The following is a 25224-nucleotide window of genomic DNA, read 5'->3' on the forward strand; positions in this document are numbered from 1 at the left end:
GTAGGGATCCCCAACCTTTCTTACTCGTGGGCCACAGTTAAATGTAAAAAGACTTGGAGAGCAACACAAGCACCATAAAAGTTCATGGAGGAGCCAAATAAGGGCTGTGATTGGCTATTAGGGGCCTCTATGCACCCTATCAGCTTACAGGGGCTTTATTTGGCAGTAAATCTTCTTTTCATTCAACCAAAACTTGCCCCCAAGTCAGGAATTCAAAAATAACTCCCTGGTTTGGGGGCACTGAGAGCAACATCCAAGGGGTTGGGGAGCAAAATGTTGCCCCCGAGTCACTGGTTGGGGATCACTGGGTTAGGAGATGCCACAGTGGTCTATAGAGTAGAAGGATCACCTTTTATCATTAGCAGACTAGGACAACAGAACCCCCTTGCACTAGAGGGTACACAAAGCCCTTGGGTGTGTTTCTGTGGAACAAGCTGCCTTTTTGCCACCCGTAAAAAAGTGCACAAAGACACAAGGAACTCTCACCTTAGATGGAAAATGGTGGTAAATATATTGTGGTAATGGCCCTGTTCTTTGCTCCCTCTTTTTTGTTTTTAAAAAAAGGGGACGGGATTTCCGTCTCCATCTCTAGCATTGCTAATCCAACCCCAGATAAAACCCGAGGCACCATCGACAGAAGAACACTCACCAGAGATGACCCTGCCCTCAGCTCAGAGGGATCATCTTCAGCGATGGCCAAATCTTCCTTCCTCACATCTGTTATCTTTCAGCTGCGCCTGCAATAAAACAGAGGTACTGAGAATATATACTATTATATAGGAAAGGGCATCAATGTGTTGCTTGAGAGGAGGCCATTCTGGTTATGGGCAGATCTGCACCAATCATAGTAGAGGTCCTATGCGGACCTGTCTGGGGGAGAACACCACCAACAGCCCTAATAGATTTCTGGCTAATTGCCCGTTGCATATCTGTTGGGCATGTCCTCATTTTATCCCCAATTATCCCCCACTCATTCTGGAGTTGGCAACTAATACTGGCCCATTTATGATCCTTTGCATCACAGTTTCAGGCAGAATTGATTGGTCGCATTGGTAGGGTGAGGGTAGATAGCTGCACATAAGACCGACCTAATATGAGAGCAACCACTTCGCTGTTTTGGGGGCCCTCTAAAGACTCTGTATGTGACCCTGGGGGAGAATCATAATTCATTGCTTACAGCCCTATTTTGTTCTTATATATCTATGCAAACTTCTTTGGAAAATATACAGGGTTGCACTGGCCTGTCAGAGCACCAGAGGATCTCCCAGTGGGCCCCAGTCTTGGAAAATTCCCATTAGGCATTATTTATTTCCACCATAAGCCTATACCATTTGAAAATATCTCCATCTAATTGATGTGATGTAGGATGTAGGCCCTGGATATAGGTTCTCAGGTGGACTCTAGGCAGAGAAGATCCATGTTCATCTTAAGGTCCCTATACACCTTATACACCCTATACACCGCAGATTGTAGTTTCCAATATTGGTCCCTTAGACCGATTCGGCAGCTTATCGGCCCGTGTAGGGGCAGGAACGACGGGCCTGCCCGGCTGATATCTGGCCTGAAATTGGCCAGATATCATTCGGGCAGGTTAAAAGATTTAGTCGGATCAGGGACTGCATCGACTCGTTGATGCGGTCCCCGAACCGACTGCGCCCATTGCCGCCATTATAATTCAATCGTTTGGCCCCAGGGCCACCCGTAGGTGGGGACATCGGGAGAAGATCCACTCACTTGGCGACCATAACGTGTATGGCCACCTTTAGCCTCAAGCTTTATAGCCCTGCTCAACCTTATTCTGCCCAGGCCCCACCCTGCTCCACTGCACTGGATGGATATCAGAGCAATTTGGGCGATGGAGCAGGTATCTGACAGTGGATGATGGACCTATTACCCTGTATGTTCCTGGGGCGTGGGAGGACCCAGAAGAAACACACACCAACACAGGGAGAATAATAAAGTTCCCCCAATCAATGGTTTGACTATGAGGGTTGCAGAGCATATGACTGAGACTGCAGCGAAGAGACAGGGGGCTTATTGGAGCTCCAGAAGACCCAAAGCACTGAGGCCGAGGCCCATCAGTCTCCAGTTATGCCGGCGTACACAAAACAGAATAATAGTGCAAATAATGCGCACCTACAGTAGTTACTGCAGCTCAAATAAAGGGTTTCAGAGTAAATGTTCAGCAGTCTCAGCGCAATTATCTTTTCAATGGTCCATAAAGAGAAGGAAACAAAACAAGAAAAATCAATAGAAACACTTTCCATGAGAAGGAGGGAATTAAATGGTCCAAAATCGCTCCCTCCCTCTCCAGCGAGCTGTTTCCTTCGGCATTAATGAGTTCAGCCCATTGTGACCGTAAGCAAAACCTTTGGACTTTATGACTCCGAACCCAATAACCTGAAAAGCTGAAAAATGGCTTTCGCTATTAGAGGGACACAGAGACGGCGAGATAATATATATTTATCTGGTGTTTATTGCAGGCTTTGGACTTGCTACTGCAGGTAGAATGGAGAGGAGACAATGGCGAGGGGGGTGGGCAGGACACCAATCACAGATCTCTACTCTTGCTGAACAAAACAACTCCTGCACATTAAAGGGAAAGTAAACCCCCCTGCCCCCTTTGGTATCGGAACCAGTCGGATCACATGTGCAGGGTTGAATTGGGGGGGTGCAGGGCCCCTCACCTCCCTAGGCGCCCCCGCTGCTCCCCCATAACCCCCCACAGGGGCCCCAGCTACTCACCCGACATCCTCCACTGAACGGCAAGTGAAACACGCCAGGGGAGGACACCAGTGGCCGGGATAGCGGTAACAGGGATCGGGTCTGTGCCACACTGAGCTAACGTAAGGCCATCATCACCTCTAGCGGGCCCCATACTACTTGGCTCATAGGGCTCCTGGAGGCCAACGTTCTTAGTACAGTTATGGGATCCCTTATTCGGAAACCCATTATCCAGAAAGTTCCAAATTACGGAAAGGCCATCTCCCATAGACTCCACTATAATTAAATAATTCTAATTTTTAAAAATGATTCCCTTTTCTCTGTAATAATAAAACAGTACCTGTACTTGATCTGAACTAAGATATAATTACCCCTTATTGGGGGCAGAACAGCCCTATTGGGTTTATTTCATGGTTAAATGATTCCCTTTTCTCTGTAATAATAAAACAGTACCTGTACTTGATCCCAACTAAGATATAATTACCCCTTATTGGGGCAGAACAGCCCTATTGGGTTTATTTAATGGTTAAATGATTCCCTTTTCTCTGTAATAATAAAACAGTACCTGTACTTGATCCCAACTAAGATATAATTACCCCTTATTGGGGCAGAACAGCCCTATTGGGTTTATTTAATGGTTAAATGATTCCCTTTTCTCTGTAATAATAAAACAGTACCTGTACTTGATCCCAACTAAGATATAATTACCCCTTATTGGGGCAGAACAGCCCTATTGGGTTTATTTAATGGTTAAATGATTCCCTTTTCTCTGTAATAATAAAACAGTACCTGTACTTGATCCCAACTAAGATATAATTACCCCTTATTGGGGGCAGAACTGTCCTATTGGGGTTATTTAATGGTTAAATGATTCCCTTTTCTCTGTAATAATAAAACAGTACCTGTACTTGATCTGAACTAAGATATAATTACCCCTTATTGGGGGCAGAACAGCCCTATTGGGTTTATTTCATGGTTAAATGATTCCCTTTTCTCTGTAATAATAAAACAGTACCTGTACTTGATCCCAACTAAGATATAATTACCCCTTATTGGGGCAGAACAGCCCTATTGGGTTTATTTAATGGTTAAATGATTCCCTTTTCTCTGTAATAATAAAACAGTACCTGTACTTGATCCCAACTAAGATATAATTACCCCTTATTGGGGCAGAACAGCCCTATTGGGTTTATTTAATGGTTAAATGATTCCCTTTTCTCTGTAATAATAAAACAGTACCTGTACTTGATCCCAACTAAGATATAATTACCCCTTATTGGGGCAGAACAGCCCTATTGGGTTTATTTCATGGTTAAATGATTCCCTTTTCTCTGTAATAATAAAACAGTACCTGTACTTGATCCCAACTAAGATATAATTACCCCTTATTATTACAGAGATACTAAAAGCTAACTGAAAGGTGGACAACCCCTTTAATGTTTTTTTTTTTTTTTTCCCATGAGGAAACAGTAAGGAAAGCTTGATTTTTTAAAATTTATTTAAAGGAACAGTAACACTAAAAAATGAAAGAGCTTTAAAGTAATAAAAATATAATGCACTGTTGCCCTGCACTGGTAAAACTGGGGTGTTTGCTACAGTAACACTACTATAATTTATATAATAAGCTGCTGTGTAGCCACGGGGGCAGCCATTCAAGCTGGAAAAAAGGAGAAAAGGCACAGGTTACATAGCAGATAACAGATAAGTTCTGTAGAATACAATAGTGTTTTATCTGTTATCAGCTATGTGCCTGTGCCTTTTCTCCTTTGAATGGCTGCCCCCATGGCTACATAGCAGCTTATTTATATAAATTATAGTAGACATTCTGAAGTAAACACACAACTTTTACCAGTGCAGGGCAGCAGCACATTATATTTTAGTTACTTTTATACACTTTCATTTTTTTGTGTTACTGTTCCTTTAACCTAAAAAGACAGTAAATAGATAGTGTGACACTTCCCCTTTAAAGCCAAAGTCCTCCTTGGAGCAGCGAGCAGCCTTGGCGCTGGGAGATGGATCTTCCGTCCCACTGTTTGTGCCAAACGCAGCTCCCCACACCCATTGTTAGGGGACCCATCGGGCCTCTCTGATTAGCAGCAAAGCTCTGGTATTTAGCAGTTGGCAGTTGCATTGTGTACAAGTCAGGCATCCATGGAATGACACAGGAAGGAACCAGCGCAGGCAGCGGGACTCATCTCTCTCGCTGCTCATGTGACTTCCAATGGACGGACACAGACTAGGAAACGGGAAAGACGTGGGTCCCCTAAGGTCGGGGCCACTGTATAGCTCAATATTATTATTATTATTATTATTATATTATTATTATTATTATTATTAACAGGTGCAGTATCAAATTCCATACAACTACTGAGAGAGTGCCCTGACCAACAGAGCTTACAACTATGGTTTATTTAAAAGTCTTCACTGGTTTTCATTTCCCTGCCTCTGCTAAGCTTCCTTCCCTCTCCCAGCTAAGCCAATCAGAGAGCTCTGTGGGCAGCAGTTTAATAAGGTGCGGTGTCTGGGGCAGCATGTTTGTGCTTCTTGGTATGGCTAGTATTCCTGCCGTAAGGCACCTATTCTTAAAACGTTGCGGCGACTGTGCAGCAAAAATTCGCAAGCATTTAGTCGTGGCGACTTCTATTGTAGCCTATGGAAGAAAAGTGGCTGAGAAAAGTAGCAGCTACTTGTCATGGCCCTTAGGGCAAAGATACATGGAGCTACTTAGTAGCATCTACATGTCATGGCTACATTGACAATACTGAGAATTGCCTCTGCAATACACACGTAGAGACAAATATCAGTAAATGATCAGCAGTGTCTGTTTTAGTAGCCGTGATATGTAGCTGCTACTAGTAGCTCTGTGTGTCTTCACCCTAGGGTGAATTCTGATCATTTACTGATAACTGTCTCTACGTGTGTTTAGCAGGGGCAATTCCCAGTATTGTCTATGGCAGGGGATTTTCTGGAGCTTAGTAGCCGTGACAAGTAGCTGCTACTAGTAGCTCTGTGTGTCTTCACCCTTAAACAGACAATGCTGATCATTTAATGATAACTGTCTCTAAGTGTGTTTTAGCAGAGGCAATTCTCAGTGTTCTCAATGTAGCCATGACATGTAGCTGCTACTAAGTAGCTCCGTGTATCTTTGCCCTAAGGGCTCTGGCACACGGGGAGATTAGTCGCCCGCGACTGTTGATTAATCTCCCCGAGTTGCCGCCAGTTGCCGTCCCACCGGCGGCAATGTAAGCCGCCTGTGGGATGGCACACGCAGTGGCACGATTTCGGGAAATCGGCGAAAAAGCCTTGCGAGGCAACTTCGGCGATTTCCCGAAATTGCGCCGCCGCGTGTGCCATCCCACCGGCGACTTACATTGACGCCGGTGGGATGGCAACTGGCGGCAACTCGGGGAGATTAGTCGCCCGCGAACAGGGAGTTTTGTTGCGGGCGACTTAGTTGCCCGCGACAAATCTCCCTGTTCGTGGGTGACTAATCTCCCCGAAATGCCAACCCACCGGCGAAAATGTAAATCGCCGGTGGGATGGCAAACGCGGCGGCGCGATTTCAGTGAAATCGCGGGAAGTTGCCTTGAGAGTAGCTTGAGAGTAGCTCCTTGTGTCTTCCCCCTTAAGGTGGCCATACACGGACCGATTTTTTACTTACAAACGACCGATTCCCGAACAATCCGATGCTATCGTTAAGTTATCGTATAGTTGGTGGTGTACGAACGATCGTCGGCCCACTAAACGAGCCGACATTATCGTCCCCAAAATCGATCGAGTGTCAGACATTTGTCTTTCAACGATTGTTCTCTGCGCATGTCACGATTGCCAGCAGCGGAAGTCAACGACATTCGATCGTACGTAGATGTACGATCGTACGTATTTTACGATAATGATGCGACGAAATGGCATGGATGGCATATCGTATGGGAACTCGATCGCCATACGATCGTTTGTCGATATAATCGTTCATCGCACAACGAGCGAAATCGCCTCGTGTATGGCCACCTTTAGACCTTTATTATGCCACTCCCCTATCAGCCAAAACCCTCTCTAGTTTCTAGTAAGCCCCTCCCCTTCCAGTTCCCGGAATTAGACTGCCTTCCAAAAAACGGTCAGTTAGGATGGACAATCCTTAAAGGGACAGTACACCTCAAAGTTAACTGTTACTATGATACAGAGCCGGGCCAACTGGTGATCCAGGCCCAGTACCCCATTACACCCTAGGAGGCTGCTTCTGTTGCCTATTCCTCTTCAATATTTTTTTTCATTCAATTATTGCTTTTATTCTGCAACTTTCAGGTTTCCAATATCAATTGTTATCTGGTTGCCCGGGCTTAATTTCCCTAGCAACCAGGCAGTGGCTTGGAAGGTTAATAGGAGAGGGTCTGAAAATAAAGATAAGCTATGACAAAATAATAACAATAAAATAGAACTCTTAGGGCAAGAGCCCACAAAGCCAGGTGACTAGTAACCTATTCCCACAATCCTTCCTTACAGCTCTCAGTCAATTCATTTTCCCTCTCAAAATAACAGATTTTCTATTTTCTTTCATTGAAATAGGCAAAAAGGGCAAACATTTTCCTTTTAAAGGGGCAAAAAAGATTTTTTAAAAAAAAAAACGATTTTAATTATGATGTAAGCAGCAACATTCCAAAGCTGCCCATATATTAAGACCCATGTATTTGATTGGCCTAATGACTGCATGGCATGGGGGGGGGGGGCAGTATCGGCAGCACTATGTGGGCTAACAGGATTTTCAGCCGGCCCCATTGATATCTGGTTAAACCTGATACAGGGACAGCTACTGTTTGGCTCCATACACAGCAAGCTGCCAGTCAGCAGTAGCCCAGTTGGCCGGCAATACCAGTGTTCAACCAGCTTGCCATAAGATGCAATTGGTTGTTATACGGTATATGGTATTATTGTGATTTTTGAACCAAATATGCATCTCTCCATTACAATACAATATGGTTACTAGGCTCTGACATTAGAAACAGGCAATGACTGGGAAATCAAAACACAACATGGATAAGAGAGGGTTAAAAAATGATGCAATCAAAAAGAGCTAGATTGCTGGCATCTCATATTGGACCATACCACCATATTGGCAGACCATCATACATCATGAGAAGGCCCTCATACTACTTAGTTAGCAGGTCTCCCGCACTCAGGGGTCCCAGGGTATTTATGCACTGCCGATATTGGCCTCCTGGGCAAAGGGACTGAATTGGGGCCCTAATTACAAAAAACAAGTGCTTAAACTGGCCATAAACAGGTAGATTTACCCTAGGTGGATCTGGGCCACCCATAACTAGGGCCAGCTATCAGACCCCTTATCTGGAAACCCATTATCCAGAAAGTTCCGAATTACGGAAAGGCCATCTCCCATAGACTCAATTTTAATCAAATAATTCAGTTGATCCCAACTAAGATGTAATTAAACCTTATTGGAGCCAAAACAATCCTATTGGGTTTAATTGCTGTTTAAATATATTTTTTTAGCAGACTTAAGGTAGGAAAGACCCCTATCCGGAATACCCCAGGTCCCGAGCATTCTGGATAACGGGTCACATACCTGTACTGTGCAGTCTGATTAGACGAGAAGCACATCAATGTGGCCCCGGCTCGACAGGATATTTCAACCTGCCCAATAGATATCTGTCCGAATCCGTAGGGCAGAAGGGGAGGGCCCATACATGGGCCAATAAGCTTCCAACTTGGTCTGAAGGGGTTGAATCAGCAGCTTAAATGTGCCCATGTGTGGCCAACTTTACTTATATAACATTTGCCAAAGCAGATTATAGCCTGCCCAATCATGTCCCACTGATAAATGTCCCCCCGATATGCCCATCTTGAGGGGGCCAATATTGGATTGATCCGATTACACTGACCAGACAAAAACTGCATCAATGAACCAATGCACTCCTCATTCCATTTTAAAACTGCCCGATTTTCGGCCAGATATCGGTCAGGCATGCCCATCTGAGGGCCCCATACACGGACCAATAAACTGCCAACTTGGTCTGAAGGGGTTGAATCAGCAGCTTAAATGTGCCCACGTGTGGCCAGCTTTACTTCTATGACGTTTGCCCGAGCAGATTATGGCCTGCCCAATCATGTCCCACTGATAAATGTCCCCACGATATGCCCATCTTGAGGGGGCCAATATTGGATTGATCCGATTACACTGACCAGACAAAAACTGCATCAATGAACCAATGCACTCCTCATCCCAATGAGAATTTTAAAACTGCCTGATTTTCGGCCAGATATTGGTCAGGCATGCCCATCTGAGGGCCCCATACACGGGCCAATAAGCTGTTGACTTGGTCGGTTCGCAGCTTTTAATGGGCCCATATATCACCACCTTAACTCTGGCTCAGTAAACCAAATTCAGTTTATTTTAAATTTTAGAAAACTGAAAAAACGTATTTGTGGCTTACTATTTTCTGAAGGTGAACTTCCCCTTTAACTCCATGCATAGGCATATGATGAATACCTGTGGTTTGTAAATGCCTGTTGCTCCCACGACCAAGTGATATTTAGAGTGGAGGCTATGGCTTGCAGTACCTGAGCGGTCAGGATACCCCTTTTTGGTGTAATATTTTGGGGGAAATATCCTTGTAAAGTGCAAGTTACATATGCGTCTGGTGCAGTGGCTTTAGAGATATTTTTACAAGGCCGTTCCCGGGCAAAGTTTGCCCCGGCCCACAGTGTTATTGTTTGTTTCCAGTGCAGCTTGAATAACAACAGCAAACAGGTGACTGGTTGCTAGGTGACGGGGCCCGGGCAAAGAGAACAGGAGCGCTGCCGCATGTCGGATTTACCTACGTTTATCTGAAGATGAATCCCATATTCCTGCTTTCCCAGGGCCCTGTCGTCTGTTTTACTGCCTTATTGCCTGGGTGGGGAAGATTAAACACCCCACTGATTGTTACGGTAACTGCTCCAACCCACACAATCCCGGCACAAACCTGTGTGACGAGTCTGCCCTGAGCGGGAAGTCGGAACCCATCGCTGCCTGCACCTTGTATATACACGTATAATACAAATAACCTTGTGTCAACTCACACACAATGGTCACTTAGTCTGCACTTATTGACCCCCTATAACTGCCCTGCCCCGCAGAAGGGAATGTATGGTGCAGTTGTGACTGTGCCCCTCTATAACTGCCCTGCCCGGCAGAAGGGAATGTATGGTGCAGCTGTGACTGTGCCCCTCTATAACTGCCCTGCCCGGCAGAAGGGAATGTATGGTGCAGCTGTGACTGTGCTCCTCTATAACTGCCTTGCCCGGCAGAAGGGAATGTATGGTGCAGCTGTGACTGTGCCCCTCTATAACTGCCCTGCCCGGCAGAGGGAATGTATGGTGCAGCTGTGACTGTGCCCCTCTATAACTGCCCTGCCTGGCAGAGGGAATGTATGGTGCAGCTGTGACTGTGCCCCTCTATAACTGCCCTGCCCGGCAGAAGGGAATGTATGGTGCAGCTGTGACTGTGCCCCTCTATAACTGCCCTGCCCGGCAGAAGGGAATGTATGGTGCAGCTGTGACTGTGCCCCTCTATAACTGCCCTGCCTGGCAGAAGGGAATGTATGGTGCAGCTGTGACTGTGCCCCTTTATAACTGCCCTGTCTGGCAGAGGGAATGTATGGTGCAGCTGTGACTGTGCCCCTCTATAACTGCCCTGCCTGGCAGAGGGAATGTATGGTGCAGCTGTGACTGTGCCCCTCTATAACTGCCCTGCCTGGCAGAGGGAATGTATGGTGCAGCTGTGACTGTGCCCCTCTATAACTGCCCTGCCTGGCAAAAGGGAATGTATGGTGCAGCTGTGACTGTGCTCCTCTATAACTGCCCTGCCCGGCAGAAGGGAATGTATGGTGCAGCTGTGACTGTGCCCCTCTATAACTGCCCTGCCCGGCAGAAGGGAATGTATGGTGCAGCTGTGACTGTGCCCCTCTATAAGTGCCTTGCCCCTCTATAAGTGCCTTGCCCAGCAGAAGGGAATGTATGGTGCAGCTGTGACTGTGCCCCTCTATAACTGCCTTGCCCAGCAGAAGGGAATGTATGGTGCAGCTGTGACTGTGCCCCTCTATAATTGCCCTGCCCGGCAGAAGGGAATATATGGTGCAGCTGTGACTGTGCCCCTCTATAACTGCCTTGCCCGGCAGAAGGGAATGTATGGTGCAGCTGTGACTGTGCCCCTCTATAACTGCCCTGCCCGGCAGAAGGGAATATATGGTGCAGCTGTGACTGTGCCCCTCTATAACTGCCCTGCCCGGCAGAAGGGAATGTATGGTGCAGTTGTGACTGTGCCCCTCTATAACTGCCCACCCCGGCAGAAGGGAATGTATGGTGCAGTTGTGACTGTGCCCCTCTATAACTGCCCTGCCTGGCAAAAGGGAATGTATGGTGCAGCTGTGACTGTGCTCCTCTATAACTGCCCTGCCCGGCAGAAGGGAATGTATGGTGCAGCTGTGACTGTGCCCCTCTATAACTGCCTTGCCCAGCAGAAGGGAATGTATGGTGCAGCTGTGACTGTGCCCCTCTATAACTGCCCTGCCTGGTAGAAGGGAATGTATGGTGCAGTTGTGACTGTGTCCCTCTATAACTGCCCTGCCCAGCAGAAGGAAATGTATGGTGCAGCTGTGACTGTGCTCCTCTATAACTGCCCTGCCCGGCAGAAGGGAATGTATGGTGCAGCTGTGACTGTGCCCCTCTATAACTGCCTAACTAGCAGAATGGAATGTTCCGTGCAGCTGCAGCTATGCCCCTCTATAACTGCATTACCTGGCAGAATGGAATGTATGGTGCAGCTGTCCCCCTCTATACCTATGTTACCCAGCACAACATAATGTACAATGCAGCTGTGGCTCTACCCCTTTATAACTGTTTTGCCCCAGATCACTTGAAAAAGCAGGGACCCTTCTAATAAATGCAGTTTACTGGGCACCCAATTTCTTTTAGAGCAACTGTAAGAAACAGCCTGGCTGTGCTTCAAAAACTGCTTTACTTAGTACAATAGAATGTACAGGGCAGTAGAGCTTAGCACAATAGAATGTACAGGGCAGTAGAGCTTAACACAATAGAATTTAAAGAGCAGTAGAGCTTAGCACAATAGAATTTACAGAGCAGTAGAGCTTAGCACAATAGAATGTACAGGGCAGTAGAGCCTAGCACAACAGAATGTACAGGGCAGTAGAGCTTAGCACAACAGAATGTACAGGGCAGTAGAGCTTAGCACAATAGAATGTACAGGGCAGTAGAGCCTAGCACAACAGAATGTACAGGGCAGTAGAGCTTAGCACAATAGAATGTACAGGGCAGTAGAGCTTAGCACAATAGAATGTACAGGGCAGTAGAGCTTAGCACAGTAGAATGTACAGGGCAGTAGAGCTTAGCCTTAGCACAATAGAATGCACAGGGCAGTAGAGCCTAGCACAATAGAATGTACAGGGCAGTAGAGCCTAGCACAACAGAATGTACAGGGCAGTAGAGCCTAGCACAACAGGAATGTACAGGGCAGTAGAGCTTAGCACAGTAGAATGTACAGGGCAGTAGAGCTTAGCACAATAGAATGTACAGGGCAGAAGAGCTTAGCCCAATAGAATGTACAGGGAAGTAGAGCCTAGCACAACGGAATGTACAGGGCAGTAGAGCCTAGCACAATAGAATGTACAGGGCAGTAGAGCTTAGCACAATAGAATGTACAGGGCAGTAGAGCTTAGCACAATAGAATGTACAGTGCAGTAGAGCTTAGCACAATAGAATGTACAGGGCAGTAGAGCCTAGCACAATAGAATGTACAGGGTAGTAGAGCTTAGCACAATAGAATGTACAGGGCAGTAGAGCCTAGCACAATAGAATGTACAGGGCAGTAGAGCTTAGCACAATAGAATATACAGGGCAGTAGATCTTTACCAATTGGTGTTGCCCAGTTGTGCAGTGAAGGTCTTGCCCAGTTTAAGGCATGGTCTTTCCATACATAATATAGTAGAGGCTTCAAAAGCATTCTTGCCTTAATTAGTGGTACCCACGGAACATGTATACATCAATAAAGGCAAAGGAGCCCACACTTATAATTAGAAAGAAAAAAAAAATAAGCAGATTTCAGTTTCAGGATTGTTTCAGGGATTGTTATCCATAGAATAATTTACAAATATTCGCCCAAAATTCAGGGGTTGTCCACAAGGTCTCGGATTTCAAAGGACCCTCCTCACCCTGAGCTGTTTGCCTTTATATGTCTGTGACTGATAGGGGCAGCTGGTGCCTGGAGCAAAATACTTACAGACAATGGATGGAACACAGGAACAAAGTGAGAGTGGGAGGCATGGACAGAAGGATGGGAGAGATCCTGCCTGCTCTGCTCTCACTTATAGGGGTTGGTAGCACTAGGTAGGTACCTAATATATAGGGGCAGAGACAGGGGAAAGTGTTGGAAGGGTTACTGCCTGCTCTGCTCTCATTTCCCTACAGAAATAGGGGTTGGTAGCACTAGGTAGGTACCTAATATATAGGGGCAGAGACAGGGGAAAGTGTTGGAAGGGTTACTGCCTGCCCTGCTCTCATTTCCCTACAGAAATAGGTGTCGGTAGCACTAGGTAGGTACCTAATATATAGGGGGAGAGACAGGGGAAAGTGTTGGAAGGGTTACTGCCTGCCCTGCTCTCATTTCCCTACAGAAATAGGGGTTGGTAGCACTAGGTACCTAATATATAGGGGCAGAGACAGGGGAAAGTGTTGGAAGGGTTACTGCCTGCCCTGCTCTCATTTCCCTACAGAAATAGGGGTTGGTAGCACTAGGTAGGTACCTAATATATAGGGGCAGAGACAGGGGAAAGTGTTGGAAGGGTTACTGCCTGCCCTGCTCTCATTTCCCTACAGAAATAGGGGTCGGTAGCACTAGGTAGGTACCTAATATATAGGGGGAGAGACAGGGGAAAGTGTTGGAAGGGTTACTGCCTGCCCTGCTCTCATTTCCCTACAGAAATAGGGGTTGGTAGCACTAGGTAGGTACCTAATATATAGGGGAGAGACAGGGGAAAGTGTTGGAAGGGTTACTGCCTGCCCTGCTCTCATTTCCCTACAGAAATAGGGGTTGGTAGCACTAGGTAGGTACCTAATATATAGGGGCAGAGACAGGGGAAAGTGTTGGAAGGGTTACTGCCTGCCCTGCTCTCATTTCCCTACAGAAATAGGGGTTGGTAGCACTAGGTAGGTACCTAATATATAGGGGAGAGACAGGGGAAAGTGTTGGAAGGGTTACTGCCTGCCCTGCTCTCATTTCCCTACAGAAATAGGGGTTGGTAGCACTAGGTAGGTACCTAATATATAGGGGAGAGACAGGGGAAAATGTTGGAAGGGTTACTGCCTGCCCTGCTCTCATTTCCCTACAGAAATAGGGGTTGGTAGCACTAGGTAGGTACCTAATATATAGGGGAGAGACAGGGGAAAGTGTTGGAAGGGTTACTGCCTGCCCTGCTCTCATTTCCCTACAGAAATAGGGGTTGGTAGCACTAGGTAGGTACCTAATATATAGGGGAGAGACAGGGGAAAATGTTGGAAGGGTTACTGCCTGCCCTGCTCTCATTTCCCTACAGAAATAGGGGTTGGTAGCACTAGGTAGGTACCTAATATATAGGGGCAGAGACAGGGGAAAGTGTTGGAAGGGTTACTGCCTGCTCTCTCTCATTTCCCTACAGAAATAGGGGTTGGTAGCACTAGGTAGGTACCTAATATATAGGGGCAGAGACAGGGGAAAGTGTTGGAAGGGTTACTGCCTGCCCTGCTCTCATTCCCTACAGAAATAGGGGTTGGTAGCACTAGGTAGGTACCTAATATATAGGGGAGAGACAGGGGAAAGTGTTGGAAGGGTTACTGCCTGCTCTGCTCTCATTTCCCTACAGAAATAGGGGTTGGTAGCACTAGGTAGGTACCTAATATATAGGGGCAGAGACAGGGGAAAGTGTTGGAAGGGTTACTGCCTGCCCTGCTCTCATTCCCTACAGAAATAGGGGTTGGTAGCACTAGGTAGGTACCTAATATATAGGGGAGAGACAGGGGAAAGTGTTGGAAGGGTTACTGCCTGCCCTGCTCTCATTCCCTACAGAAATAGGGGTTGGTAGCACTAGGTAAGTACCTAATATATAGGGGAGAGACAGGGGAAAGTGTTGGAAGGGTTACTGTCTGCTCTGCTCTCATTTCCCTACAGAAATAGGGGTTGGTAGCACTAGGTAGGTACCTAATATATAGGGGAGAGACAGGGGAAAGTGTTGGAAGGGTAGGGGCTGTTTCTCAGCCCGTGTTTATCCGCAGGTCGGGAATCAGCCTAGTGCGGCAGTAGGCTTAACCTATTTTTTTCCTTTCTTTGATTCCTCGCACACAGGCTGCTCGGGGGGGGGGGGTACTTTTTTGGGTTATTTTGCCGTCACTGACATCAGGGCGAGATGCTGCCTTGGGATTTATTGCACCTGCATTCTATTTATTTATTGAGAATGTTTCTGCCCTGACATATGCAACAGTATTATCCTGTTCCCCACAAAATGAGAAACACGTGCTCCCTTCTCCCTGTGAAACCAACGCGCGGCGAATACACGGCACAGTCTCACCCTCCTTAGAAATCTCGTGCCGGCCACACAGAGTGTATTATAACGTGTAGTGCCTGCAAAGTGCTCCACCCCAGGGTACTCCATAAGCTCTGTATATTTAATTGCAGTTTTACTTGCCCTTTAAATCAAAGATAACTGTAATAAAAAATGCATATATTTCTATTTAAGTATCACCTTATTGTGCAAACAGGGCACAGCAGTCTTTCTGGGGAGATGCTTTACTGGAATTCCATTGCAAACATCACCATTGTGTCTGCAGATTATCCACTTGTGGTGGCGCCGTTCCATTGCTGTTTATGGAAAGTGGTCACTGGCAGCCACAGGCGGAAAGCGGTACTGCAAGATCTGGAGATTTTGTGCTACAAATAAAAGGCGACATAGTAACTTTACTGGCAAGTGAGAATTCTGTTTTATTGTCCCAATGAAAGAACTAAACCTAAAAATGCCATATTTTATATACTGGACTTGAAATTTCAGCATTTCAGTAGCAGCAATGAGCCAGGACAAGGACAAACTTGTCACAGGGAGTCACCATTTTGAAAAAGTGTCTGTGACACGCACATGCTCAGTGGGCTCTGGGCAGCTGTTGAGACACTGAGCTTAGGGGTCGTCGCAAATTATCAAGCAGAAAATGAGGTTGGCCTGTCATATAAGCTGATGCTACAGGGCTGATTATTACATTCTGATTATTATTAACATTTATTTATAAAGCGCCAACATATTCCGCAGCGCTGTACAATAAGTTCTGATGATAATTGCACTGGTTTCTGGGCTGCCATGTAGTAATTATCTGTATTGATTACTAATCAGCCTTATGCTGTGACAGTTATATTGAATATATACAGTATAGTGTGACATTTATATTCTATATATACAGTATAGTGTGCATTTATATTCTATATATACAGTATAGTGTGCCATTTATATTCTATATATACAGTATATTGTGCATTTATATTATATATACAGTATATTGTGCCATTTATACTCTATATATACAGTATAGTGTGCCATTTATATTCTATATATACAGTATATTGTGCATTTATATTCTATATATACAGTATATTGTGCCATTTATACTCTATATATACAGTATAGTGTGCCATTTATATTCTATATATACAGTATAGTGTGCATTTATATTCTATATATACAGTATAGTGTGCATTTATATTCTATATATACAGTATATTGTGCATTTATATTCTATATATACAGTATAGTGTGACATTTATATTCTATATATACAGTATATTACAACCATAATATTCTGTATATACTGTATATTGTGACATTTATATTCTATATATACTGTATATTGTGCATTTATATTCTATATATACAGTATATTGTGCCATTAATATTCTATATATACAGTATATTGTGCATTAATATTCTATATATACAGTATATTGTGAATTTATATTGTATATATACAGTATATTGTGCATTTATATTCTATATATACTGTATAGTGTGACATTAATATTCTATATATACAGTATATTGTGCATTTATATTCTATATATACTGTATAGTGTGACATTAATATTCTATATATACAGTATATTGTGCATTTATATTCTATATATACTGTATAGTGTGACATTAATATTCTATATATACAGTATATTGTGCATTTATATTCTATATATACAGTATATTGTGCATTTATACTCTATATATACAGTATAGTGTACCATTTATATTCTATATATACAGTATAGTGTGACATTAATATTCTATATATATACAGTATATTGTGCATTTATACTCTATATATACAGTATATTGTGCATTTATACTCTATATATACAGTATATTGTGCATTTATACTCTATATATACAGTATAGTGTACCATTTATATTCTATATATACAGTATAGTGTGACATTAAAATTCTATATATACAGTATATTGTGAGGGGGCCCCTAAGCTCAGGTAAGTGACAGCAGCCCAGAGCATTTGCTGGGGATCAGCAGTAGATGGGGGGCTACTGGGGGTATTTCAGGGGCACTGAGCTTCCCTGCTAAAGGGCTGTGGTTGCCTTGGGCTGGTACAGAAACCCAAAACATAATATACAACATTTCTACCCTACTTCTTTAGTTAGGCTTTAGTTTTCCTTTAATAAGCATTGGAACTGGGCTGCAGGGAGTTTAAGGGGGGGGTTGGCGGCCTTTGTCCAGCCTTTTGTTCCTCTATTAAAGCGTCAGCAGCGCGGCGAGCGAATCCTGAGGAGCTGCCGGAGCCGCAGCCAGCAGTGATGTCAGAGGGCTTGCCTCGCATTCCAATGCCAAGTCTGACTATTTGCTTACTCCTGGCGTCCCCTGGGACATTCTTTCACTAAACTCCCCGCATTCTTTCGGCAGCCGGCCTGTCTCAGCCGGTAACTTTAGCCTAAAACAACCACCCTGACCTAAACTCCAGACCAGGGCCTGCGCAACCCGAACGCAATGTGCTGCTCTGATGGGAGACCACATTCTGCCCAATAGCAGGGGCTCATTTACCAATGGACGCAATATTGGGCGCACTTTATCACAAAAAGAAACACACTGCTTCCTAGCTAGCAGGCACGGGCTATGGTGCTGGAATTATGGGGAAAAATACTGCATTGTGGGGAAAAAAAAGATGGGACTTGCATCCGTTTCCACATATTACATGTAGATGATCCCTTACAACTCCCAGCACCCTTCCTAAGGCAGAATGATAATATTTTATAATAGATGATCTATTGCGGCTCAGCAGCACCCAGGGTCTGTGCTCAAGGCTACCATCACCGGGGTACGGGGGGTACTATACTTAGGGGCCCTATGGCAGAAATACAGCAAAGGGGTATGTTGGTGTAGATCATGGGCAGTATTTTGGCATAAAGGGGCATCTCCTGAAATTCAGGGCGGTGACCATGTATGCAGGGGGCATTTTTTTTTCATTGGGGCCCCATTTTACTTCTCAGGGCCACCACTTGGGGTGTGGGGACTCATAATGAGGTGCAAGTCTGGGGCCCCATGATTACTGATGGCAGCTCTGTTTGTGATGGTGGTGGGGCCCTAAAACTTATTTTGTACTGGGGGCCCTTTGCTGGCTGTTATATTTTATGTTTATATTTTCTTCTGTTTTTTGCATAATTAAGCTGTTTGTTTAGCTGCTCTCCAGCTTTCTCAATTTTAGCAGCTATCTAGTTGCTAAGGGTGCAGTTTACCATAGCAACCAGGCAGTGAGACAGGAAAATAAAAAAAAGCAGCCGGTCAGATCCTGCCAAATTACTCCTATAAAAATGTCCTTGGTTTAAGTTCCCCTTTCTTTGTTAAGCTTACTTATATCAACCACATCTCCCTTTTTTATCCCTGGTTTAAATGGATCCCTGACATGAAATGTGTTTTAGACTGAGAGGGAACAGCCAAATCTGATGTCTGCCTCTTTCCAGCTATCTGAAGGGCAAATGCCCTGTCTATAGTAAGTGATTGCTCTCTATCAGTAGAAGCATTAGTGCTTAGACGCACGTTTCTCACAGAAGATATAAAATATCAATTTTATATACGTTGTGTATATGGCAACAAAAATATCTGCCATTGTCATATATTGCCATTATCTCCAAGTCATATTCAGTACCACACAATGGCACCAATAACGCACACAGCCAGGGCAGCCATGTTTGCTAACTTACATCAGCCAATGAATGGAAAGAGAGGAGTCTTTCACTCCCACACAGTTAGAGCTGCATTACTTCCTGTCAGGTGATTAGTGAGGGACACAGAGCAACACAAAATGGAGGGTGAAAAGTAAACAATGTAAAAGGGCAATGGTAATGCCTTACAGTACAGTATGCTGCTAAATCTGCCATTGGTCAGTTTTAAAGAACTCTATACCCCCAAACAATGTAAGTCTCTTTAAAAATATATTGCCTTGCTTCATCTAAATAAACCATTTTCATAAAAATATACTTTTTTAGTAGAGGTATAGGACCCGTTATCCAGAATGCTTGGTACCAAGGGTATTCTGGATAAGGGGTCTTTCCGTAATTTGGATCTTCATACCTTAAGTCTACTCAGAAATCAATAAAACATTAATTAAACCCAATAGGATTATTTTACATTTAGTAAGGATTAATTATTTCTTAGTTGGGATCAAATACAAAGCACTGTTTTATAATTACAGAGAAAAGGGAATCATTTAACCATGAAATAAACCCAATAGGACTGTTCTGCCCCAATAAGGGGTAATTATATCTTAGTTGGGATCAAGTACAGGTACTGTTTTATTATTACAGAGAAAAGGGAATCATTTAACCATTAAATAAACCCAATAGGGCTGTTCTGCCCCAATAAGGGGTAATTATATCTTAGTTGGGATCAAGTACAGGTACTGTTTTATTATTACAGAGAAAAGGGAATCATTTAACCATGAAATAAACCCAATAGGGCTGTTCTGCCCCCAATAAGGGGTAATTATATCTTAGTTGGGATCAAATACAAAGCACTGTTTTATATTTACAGAGAAAAATAATTATTTGATTAAAATGGAGACTATGGGAGACAGACTTTCCGTAATTCGGAGCTCTCTGGATATCGAGTTTCCGGATAACGGATCCCATCCCTGTAGTATGTGCCATTGGGTAATCCTAAATAGAAAACTGCCATTTTAAGAATTAAGGGCCGCCCCCTGGGATCATAGGAGTCACAGTGCACACAAACAAGCCAAGGCACACATACATGCTAGGCCCCATCAGCCAATGAATGGGCAGAGTTCTGCCTTTTGCTCCCACACTACTTCCTGTTACAGTTAGAGCTGCATCACTTCCTGTCAGCTGATCTCTGAGGGAGCACACAGCCCATCACTAAATGGCGGCTCAAGGGAAAGGATGTAAAAGGGCAATATTTACTGATATATATATTCCAGTTTGGGGAGATTCTTTAATAGGCCACTTAACATAATATAAACTGTCAGTTACGTATTCATTCTGGGGAGATAGTTTTCCTTTAAGTCCTTCTTGGAGGTTTTGGGCAACTAAAAAGTGTCCTAGGCATTCTGATGACATCACAGGACACTGACAGTTGCCGGTAAGGATGGCGACCATGCGGTTGCCATAGAAACAGTCAAATCGCACAACCAATTTAACGGTGGAATCATGCAGATATCCCACTAAATGAAGAGCCCTGTCAGTCGCCGCCGCTCGCCGCCTTGATATTTATGGAGCGTTTGCGTCCGGGACGGAGACTTAGGCTGAGAGATGATTAGAGAGGCAGCGAGTTAATCAGATTGATGCTCCCCACCGGGGAAGTAATTGCTACCACAAAACAAACTCATTAGTCTGGAACGCTTCAATACTGACGAATCTTCAAGGGTCTGATGGATTCCCGACACCAAATGTATTTTCTTTCCACCTGAACGGGACTATTAATATGACCAATAACCGACGAGGGTACGAATCTGGGGCCGCGCTCTATCACCGAACCCCCCTGCTGGGTTTTTCTCATAGCTTTTCTAAATTGCTCTTTCTCAGAGTTAAATATCTCCTTCTCTGGCCTGGAAAAGGGGTCTTGAGTACAAAACAAACCTTCGTTGGGCTTAAAGGGAAAGTTTGCCTTTGGAATCTATGTTGCTATAAGGGAAGTTAGTGCCAGACAGGGTCGGACTGGGCCGCCGGGACACCGGGAAAAATCCTGGTGGGCCCCGGCGGCCCAGACCCAACCCTCTGCCCGACCGTTCCTCCCCTGATGCGTTAAATTTACAGTGGGGGACCCTGCGGGAGGTTAAGAGGGCCCCTGTGGGGATGGGCAGGGTTATGGGATGCGGCCGGCAGGGCCCCTGGGTAGGAGCCCCGGTGGGCCCTGCACCCCCCAGTCCAACCCTGGTGCCAGAGGCATAGATTCTACTCTGCCCGACCGTTCCTCCCCTGATGCATTAAATTTACAGTGGGGGCCCTGTGGTAGGTTAGGAGGGCCCCTGTGGGGGGGGGGGATTAGTGGATGCGGCCAGCAGGGCCCCTGGGGCAGGAGCCCCGGTGGGCCCTGCACCCCCCAGTCTGACCCTGGTGCCAGAGGCATAGATTCTACTCTATTTAGATCAATGGGAAGGGCACATTACTTGGCAACATAAAGCTTGAACCAGCTGGTAGCTAAGGGGTTAAAGGAGAGATAAACCCAATTAGATTCAGGGGTGCTTGCCTAAGGCAACCAGCGCCCCACAAGTTACCAAAAAGCTACTCCTGCAAACTTTAAGGGACGAAACCCAGTGCAGAGCACATAATTACCCCCCCTCGACCCTCCCCTAAAGGTGCCACCCTAGACACATTCCCGAACAAAATCCTGGATTCATTGCAGCCCTAGTTTAAATCAGGGTGGGCAAGGGCTGCACAGGGGTGTTGACACCAGCCCCCCCCCCCGATGGTTCTGCTTAGCACCCCAATATGATTCACTGGCAGGGCCACCATCAGTAATTATGTGGCCTCGTACTGGTCCCTAATTATTTTTCCTCCATTCACCTCCTCTAGTTGAGGGGGGGCCCTGCCGACAAATAAAATGGGCACAGTGGCCTAGCAATGAGATCTGCCCAATCAGGTAAAGAAACGCCCATTTGTTAACCTCCCCAAACAAGCGGCCATTCATGGGTACCAATAGCCACAGCTGCCCAACACATTGGTCTTCTCATCATTAAGTAGAGCACCACACAGTCCATTAGCCCATAAAGCATATGCAAGTCCTCACTCCGGCAGTAAGGGTCTGCCAGTGGGCATTCACAGTTGATTTTGGGGCCCCCACGGTTTGCAATACCATTCAGGGCCGCCATCAGGGGGGGACAGTTGTCCTGGGCCCGGACGATCCTCGCTCTTTAAAGGGGGCCCGGACATGATACAGTTTTTCAGCTCGGGCCCCCTTTAAAGAATTAGGGGCCGTGATTGGTTGTGCCCCGTACCTGCACGTGATGTCAGTACGCATGGGGCGCAACCGTATAAATGTGTGCGGATGCAGCGGGGAGCTGGGGGGAGCCGCAGGAAGCTGGTGGGAGGTAGCTGGGGCGAGCTGGAGGATGTTGGGGAGGATGCTGGGAAGGATGCTGGGGGGAGCTGCAGGATGCTGGGGAGTGGAGGATGCTGAGGGGGGGGCTGAAGGATGCTGGGGGGGAGCTGGAGGATGCTGCGGGGGGAGCTGGAGGATGCTGGGGGGTGCGGGAGGAAGCAGTGGGGGAGCAGGAGGAAGCAGCGGGGGAGCAGGGAGCAGGAAGCAGCGGAGAGTGGGCCATAATATGAGAACCCTGGGGAGGACCAGCAATGTTTTAGGGGGCCCTGGGCTGGCACCAATGCAAAAAGTAACCTCTGGCTACCAATGTTTTAGGGGAGCCCTGGCTACCAATGTCTGTGTGTCCTTTGTACTGATGGGAGGGGTCACTGGGAAAGGGGCCATTGGGGGGACCCAGAAAATTTTGTTGTGAGCGGCCCAATGAATTCTGATGGCAGCCCTGATACCATTACTATTCCATTAGCCTGTAACATGTAGTGAATAGGGCTGGTTAGAAAGCCGCACTCCCTGACAGACCAGACTTATTGCAATGGCCTTTACGGCCGCTCTGTGCCTCCTTAATGTGGCGCTAATTGTGATGGTTGTTTTACTGTTGTGTGCGCTCCGCACAGTGTGAGAGCAATTGACACCAACCGCATGGCCGCTCCGTGCTTTGGAAAATGATTCCAGTCTCCAGGAGGGCGGTTTTTCTTGCGAGCATCCTCAGCCATCCATTGTGCGCTTATGTGTGAGTCTGTGTGTCTCTGTGTGTGTCTGTGCGTCTGTGTGTGTGTGTCTGTGTGCGTCTGTGTGTGTCTGTGTGTCTGTGTGTGTCTCTGTGCGTCTGTGTGTGTCTGTGTGCGTCTGTGTGTGTCTGTGTCTGTGCGTCTGTGTGTATGTGTGCGTCTGTGTGTCTCTGTGTGTGTCTGTGTGTCTCTGTGCGTCTGTGTGTGTCTCTGTGCGTCTGTGTGCGTCTGTGTGTATGTGTGCGTCTGTGCGTGTCTGTGTGTGTCTGTGTGTGTATGTGTGCGTCTGTGTGTGTCTGTGTGTGTCTGTGCGTCTGTGTGTATGTGTGCGTCTGTGTGTGTCTGTGCATCTGTGTGTCTGTGTGCGTCTGTGCGTCTGTGTGTCTGTGTGCGTCTGTGTGTATGTGTGCGTCTGTGTATCTGTGTGCGTCTGTGTGTCTGTGTGCGTCTGTGCGTCTGTGTGTGTCTGTGTGTGTCTGTGTGTCTGTGTGTGTCTGTGCGTCTGTGCGTCTGTGTATCTGTGTGCGTCTGTGTATCTGTGTGCGTCTGTGTGTATGTGTGCGTCTGTGCGTCTGTGTGTGTCTGTGTGCGTCTGTGCGTCTGTGTGTGTCTGTGTGTCTGTGTGTGTCTGTGTGCGTCTGTGCGTGTCTGTGTGTCTGTGTGTATGTGTGCGTCTCCGGGAGAACCGGGAAGTCATCATGGATGTGAGGCTACAAATCACACCCGTTCAGTTGTGCCCGGCTCCCTGTTTAATCAGACGTGAAACAAACGCTCGTTGAGGCTGAGGCTTGTAAACACGGGGTAATTACAAAACTGTAACGTCAATTAGCCATCTATCTAAATATAGGACTCCACACTTCCTGCCCTGATATTACTCCCATGTTGGGATAATAACTGCTAATTAAGCCGGGAACTCATTAAGCTAAATGAACTCATTTATACCAACAAATAAAGATGGCTCCTGGTTATTTTAGAAAAATGTAACTTAATATGGAGGCTCCTTGTGTTGGTGCCAGGGGAGGGAAGGTCCAGGGCCGCCATCAGAAATCACGAGGGCCCCTCACAACAAAATTTTTTGGGCCCCCCTCCCCCCAATGGACCCTCCCATCAGTACAAAGGACACACAGACATAAAAAGTATCAGGGCCCCCCTAACAGTGCCCCCCATACACAGTGTCCCCCTAACGCTATGCTGGCTGGGGCCCCCCATACAAAGTGCCCCCAATTGCCCCCATACACAGTGCCCCCTGAAGACAGTGCCCCCATACACAGTGCCCCCGATGGCCCCCATACACAGTGCCCCCCTAATACTATGCTTGCCAGGGCCCCCCATACAAAGTGCCCCCAATTGTCCCCATACACAGTGCCCCCTGAAGACAGTGCCCCTATACACAGTGCCCCCGATGGCCCCCATACACAGTGCCCCCCTAATACTATGCTGGCCAGGGCCCCCCATACAAAGTGCCCCCAATTGCCCCCATACACAGTGCCCCCTGAAGACAGTGCCCCTATACACAGTGCCCCCGATGGCCCCCATACACAGTGCCCCCCTAATACTATGCTGGCCAGGGCCCCCCATACAAAGTGCCCCCAATTTCCCCCATACACAGTGCCCCCGATGGCCCCCATACACAGTGCCCCCCTAATACTATGCTGGCCAGGGCCCGCCATACACAGTGCCCCCAATTGCCCCCCGAAGACAGTGCCCCCTAACGCTATGCTGGCCAGGGCCCGACATACTCAGTGCCCCCAAATGCCAAATGTCGGTTGGATTTGCCAATCGGTGGTGCCCATACATCAGTAAATAAGCTGCAGAATCCGTCTAAAGGACCCAAATCAGCAGCTGAAATCGGCCCAAGTATGGGCACCTTTAGATGAAGAAGAAGAAGGCAAATTAAAAAGATTCTCAGAACTGGCCATTCTATAACATACTAACAGTTAACTTTAAGGTGAACGGAATAAAATAGGGGAATAAGTATAGGAAGATAATGTATAAAACTCCAAAGGAATAGAAAGAAAGGAAGACAAAAGGGTAACGGTTACACACTGCTAGCTTATAGTATACACTGTATCCCATAGTTACTTGGGGGCTAATCTATTTTAATGTGTGTGTATATATATATATATATCCAGTCCATAGAAAGCACTC

General features: G+C 46.2%; 1 protein-coding gene across 2 annotated transcripts in view; it reads right to left on the minus strand.

Moving 5' to 3' along the window:
- The window catches only part of bcl9 (BCL9 transcription coactivator), a 165254-nt gene that overhangs the window by 92985 nt on the left and 47045 nt on the right, over positions 1 to 25224 (minus strand). The window contains exon 2 of one of the 2 annotated variants that reach the window (XM_004918213.2): positions 650 to 737. The gene's annotated coding sequence lies outside the window, so the exon portion shown is untranslated. Of the gene's footprint in view, positions 1 to 649; positions 738 to 25224 lie in introns of those variants that run through there. The other variant, XM_004918215.4, reaches the window with a different exon arrangement.

Source organism: Xenopus tropicalis, chromosome 2 (assembly GCF_000004195.4).
Source record: "Xenopus tropicalis strain Nigerian chromosome 2, UCB_Xtro_10.0, whole genome shotgun sequence".
Lineage (NCBI taxonomy): Eukaryota > Metazoa > Chordata > Amphibia > Anura > Pipidae > Xenopus > Xenopus tropicalis.